Below are 5,712 nucleotides of genomic sequence, written 5' to 3'. Positions count from 1 at the left end.
TCAGAAAATAGAACAATCTATTCATGTATTTTAAAGGGAAAAGAGCAGCTCCTCTTGGGTCAAAGGAGAAATAATTATTTGGAAAGCTATAGCTGTGTTGCTACCTATAGTCATGTTTTCTTGGTGCAAATATAATGATAGTGATTGGTAATAATAATGATAGTAATGATCATTATCTGAGTTATTATTATGTGCTAGGAATGCTGCTGAAAAGATTTTCATTTACTCTTCACAATAACCCAATGAAGTAATTATTAAGACTCCCCTTCCCTTTTACAGAGGAGGAAAGTAAACCTTAAATAATCAAATGACATATCCAAAGTCACATAGCTTCTAAGTAGCAGAGCTGGGTCAGGAACCCAAGCGGTCCACTTGCAACAACATGGATGGACCTTGGGGGCATTATGCTAAGTGAAATAAGTCAGACAAAGAAAGACAAATACTATATGATCTCACTTATATATGAAATCTTAAAAAAGTAAACAAAGAAACAAACTCATAGAAAAAGATTTGTGGTTACTAGAGGCAGGGGCTGGGTATAGGCAGAATTGGATGAAGGTGGTCAAAAGGCATAAACTTCCAGTTATGAGATAAGTAAGTACTAGGAGGGAGGTAGTGTACAACATTATGACTATAGCTAACACTGCTATATGACAAATAGGATTGCTAAGAGAGTAAATCCTAAGAGTTATCATCACTCATTACAATATGTATTTTTTCTTTTTCTTTCTTTTTTTTTGGTATTTGTATGAGATGACGGATGTTAACTAAATTTATTGTGGTAAACATTTCACTATATATGTAAGTCAAATCATTATGCTATATACCCTAATCTTATACAGTGCTGCATGTCAATAATATCTCAAAAAAACTAGGGGGAAAAAACCCAGGCAGTCAATCCTAGAGTTTGCACTGGGGACACAATTGTAAGCCAGCACTGACATGGCCCCTGCCCTCATGTGATGCAAACTGAGAAAAGTTCTGAGAAGGAAGTGTGCCAGTGACCTGAGATTGTACATACGAGGAACTTGACTGGTCTAGGGAATCAAGACTTCACTGCATTAAAATCAGAAGTGTGAGCAAATGCTAAATAAGCAAACGTGGTGCAAGTCAGGGACATGTTTGGGGAGAACATTCCAGAAAGAAGGATTAGCCCAGGCAGAGGAAAAGCCCTGTGGCTACAGTACATCCCAGTAACAACAATGATGACGTCGACGATGCCAAAAATGGTTGTTGTGGCTGGAATATAGTGAGCATAAGAAAGTATGATCACACCAAAATCAGAGAGGTGAGCAGAGTTCAGCTCGTGTAAGGTCTTACAGATAAAGAATTGGGATTTACTTTAAGGTGGTGATTATGAACTGCGATTTTGCACACTCCTCTGCCCCAAAGGATATTTGGCAATGTCTGGAATCATTTTTGGTCATCACAGCTGGGGGTGGGCTGCTACTGACATCTAGTGATTAGAAGTCAGGGATGCTGCTAAACATCTTACCATGCACAAGACAACCCCCTACAACAAAGAATTTTTGGCCTGAAATAGAAATAGTGCTGAGATGAGAAACCCTTTTCTAAGGGTAATGGGAAACTATCAAAGAGTTTTAAGTAGGCAACTGGTCAAATCTTATCTGTATTTTAAGACTGATGTCTTATATCTGATGTCAGTGTGGAAAAATGATGGTGGAGAGATACGACTGGATATAGGTAAACTAATTAAGAGGCTTTTGTAGAATTCCAGGCAAAAGGTGACTAAGGAATTGCCTATGTTTAGAAGTGGTAGCAGAGAAAAGTGAAAAGATTCAACTTCTACTTTAAAAGTAGGTACTAGAGGACTTGCTGAAGGATAAAATGGAGGTGGGTGCAGAAGGAAAATGAGGAATCAAAGATGATACCCACATTTCTGGCTTTGACTGATGGGTGGATGGATGGAGTTATGATTAAGGGAGAAAAAGAAGATTGAGGGAAGCAAAATGTGGAGGGAGAGATGACTTCAATTTTGATAATGGTAGTTTTAAAGTTCCTGTTTAATATATAAGCGAAGACATCAAGAAAACAGATACATGAATTTGGAGCTCAGAAAATCTATGCTGGAGAGATATATTCATGGAAAAGTCTGGAATGTCTGGTGGCAAGTCTTTACCTTCTGAAAAGAGTATCATGAAAAGATATTGTTGCTCTCTCCTCAAAACTGTCTCTTGGTATCACAACTGGGTCAGAGGGCTTACAGAGCATCACTTTTCTTATATTCTGTAAACCAATATTCATGTTACTTAAATTAAAACCAAGCAGTTATCATTTCCATAAATCATGAAGTGTCAAAGATGAACACGATTGTATGGGTATACCATTTCACACTTGAAGCTAATAAAGTTCTTGTAGATTGGGCATCTTAGGTTTAATTGTCTGCCTATCACTCTAGAGTTCAATTCAAATCACTGTATCTAGAATGGTAGGGTATGAGGCACAATTTGCCAAAGCAAAGTCCTATGTTGCTCCAGATTTCACTACATTAATTGATCAGTGAATCTGTCTACCTCTATCCACATCTACTGCCATTATGCTGGGGCAAACTACCAGCAACTCTCTCCTGGACTTCTGCAACAGGCTCATATTTGGTCTCCTTATACTCAATCCATTCTTCAGATAGCTGCCAACATTGATTATTCAAAAACATAAATTAGAGCTCATTACTTAAGTCCTTAAATTTTTTCCAGAAATTTCCCATGGCACTTGTAGTAAAATCAAAATCATCACCAAGGCTTTGTATGATGTATAAGTTGCCTACCTCTCCATCATCTCGTACACTCTCCCCATGCTCACCATGTTCCAGACACACTATTCTTGTATAGGCCAATTTTGCTCTTGCCTCAGGATCTTAGCACTTGCTGTTACCCCTATTTGGGCTTTTCTTTCCCCAAATATTCACATAGTAGGTCTTAGTCATCTCCTCAGAGAGGGCTGTCTCTGACTACATTTACTTAGCTGTGTAGCATTGGGTAAATTGTTCACTTTTCTAAGCCTCAGTATCCTCATCAAGGAAATGAAGGTAAAGAGAGTTCTTAACAAGAAAGATGGAAATTTTAACAAATGGTTCTGAGAAAACTGGTTAGCCATTTGGAAAAAGAATAAAACTAGATCCATATTTTAAACTAAGTGCAAAGATAAATTCTATATGGATGAGAGATCTAAATGTAAAAAATGAAAGCAAACAAATCCTAGAAAAAAACATGGGTGAATTCCTCTTTAACCTGGGTGTGGGGAAAGGCTTTTTAATTATGGCTTAAAATGAAGAGGCAATAAAAGAAAAAATTGATAAGTTGGATTACATTAAAAAACTTATGCATGTAAACGACAACCCCCCATCACACTCAAGATCAAAAGGCAACTGAGAAAAACTGGGAAAAAATATTTGCTACACATATCATAAACAAAGGGCTGATATCCCTAACATATTAAAAAATTCTTAAAAATTGAAAGAAAAGGCTGAAAACCTGTTAGAAAAATGGGCAAATGACATGAACAGAAAATTACCCCCAAAATTTTAAAATGGCCCTTAAACGTATGAAGAGATATTCAATTTCCATCATGACAGAGTAATGGAAAGTAAAATTACACTTGAATACCATTCCTCATGTATGAGATTGGCAAAAACTAAAAAGTATAAAAAATGACTCTGTTGGTGAAGCCCTGAGTAAGCTGGCATTCTGATACATTGCTGGTTGGAATGTAAATTGGTACAGCTCTGCTGGAGGGGAATTTGGCAATAGTTAAGAAAGCTGCATGTGCATTTGATTTTTGACCTAGCAAGCCCAATTTACCTTGAAGATTCACTTCCACCAACAGAAGAATAGATATTCACAAGGTTATTCATTGAAGCATTGTTTATAATTGCAAAATATTGTAGCAGTTGAATAAACTATGGTGCCTCCATACAGTGGAGTACTATGCAGTTTTGTAAAATAAAAATTTTTGGAAGAGAATGAAGACGATGGTGAAAAGAGCAAAGTGTAAAACAGCATTGCAGTATGCTACATTTTGTTTAAGGAAGAAGGGGAAATAAGAAAATGTACAGGAAACTGGTCATTTATGCAAAAGACACAGGAAAAACAGGCTTTCCAGGCAGGGTGGGCTGGGAACTACCCTCAGCCTCGGCTCTGAATTAATTCCCGCCATTTGGGTGGTAGCACGGGAACCCTCCACACAGTTCTGGCTTTTTTCGGGAGGCTGTCAGCCCCACCCACCCACCTCTCAGCTCCCGCACTGTTGGCCGCGCAGCTTCCAGGGGTCTGCTCCTCTGGTGAGACGGGGCTGGCAGATGCTCTCCTCATCTCCTTGCCTGAGTGGGCAAGTCAGGCACTAGGGCCGACAGAAATCCTCGTTTCAGCATCCCCCTGAGTTTCCTGGTCAGAGTGCTGAAGCTGAGCGGAGCAGCTGCTTGGGACTACTGCTCAGGCGCTGCAGAAAGCCTTCGTGGAATCTGACATGTTATCACTTTGGGACCGTTGGCCAGCTGCTCCTGACTTGGCCACATGAAGGCTCAGACTGTCCCAGTATATGAACTGAAGATAACCAGCACTATTAGCATATCTCTCACAACCATGAATGCAAGGTATTTCAATGAAGAGTATCAGGAGGACATCTACAAATCCCAGACTGGCATGTGCAAGTTCTGAGGAATGGTGGAATAACCCAATGGATCTGGGTGACCTTTGGAGACAGCTGAGACAGAGCTAAAACAGGACAGTGGCTGACACCCAACTCATAACCCATCTTCTCCAGCTATGGGCCAGACAGGGTCTCGGTGATCCGACCGGCTGTCAGGCCTGAGTCTCTGAGGTGGGAAAGCCAAATTCAGAACACTGGTCCACCAGAGACCTCCTGGCCCCACGTAATATCAATCAGCAAGAGCTCTCCCAGACATCTCCATCTCAAAGCTAAGACCCAGCCTCACTCAACGACCAACAAGCTCCAGTGCTGGACACCCCATGACAAAGAACTAGCAAGACAGCAACACAACTCCACTCATTAGCAGACAGGCTGCCTAAAATCATAATAAGTTCACAGACACCCCAAAACACACCACCGGACGTGGTCCTGCCCACCAGAAAGACAAGATTCAGCCTCATCAACCAGAACACAGGCACCAGTCCCCTCCACCAAGAAGCCTAAACAACCCACTGAACCAATATTACTCACTGGGGGAAGACACCAGAAACAATGGGAACTATGAACTTGCAGCCTGGGAAAAGGAGACCTCAAACACAGGAAGTTCAGCAGAATGAGAAGACAGAGAAATACACAGCAGATGAAGGAGCAAGGTAAAAAGCCACCAGACCTAACAAATGAAGAGGAAAGAAGTAGTCTCCCTGAAAAAGAATTCACAGTAATGATAGTAAAGATGATCCAAAATCTTGGAAATAGAATGGAGAAAATACAAGAAACATTTAACAAGGACCTAGAAGAAATAAAGAGCAAACAAACAATCATGAACAACACAATAAATGAAATGAAAAATTCTCTACAAGGAATCAATAGCAGAATAACTGAGTCAGAAGAACGAATAAGTGACCTGGAAGATAAAATACTGGAAATAACTACCACAGAGCAGAATAAAGAAAAAAGAATGAAAAGAATTGAGGACAGTCTCAGAGACCTCTGGGACAACATTAAACGCACCAACATTCGAATTATAGGGGTCCCAGAAGAAGAAGA

This window comes from Mesoplodon bidens, assembly GCF_964165515.1.
Source record: "Mesoplodon bidens genome assembly, chromosome: X".
In the NCBI taxonomy this organism is placed as follows: domain Eukaryota; kingdom Metazoa; phylum Chordata; class Mammalia; order Artiodactyla; family Ziphiidae; genus Mesoplodon; species Mesoplodon bidens.
The sequence above is the reverse complement of the archived record's forward strand: the minus strand, read 5'-3'. Positions refer to the sequence as shown.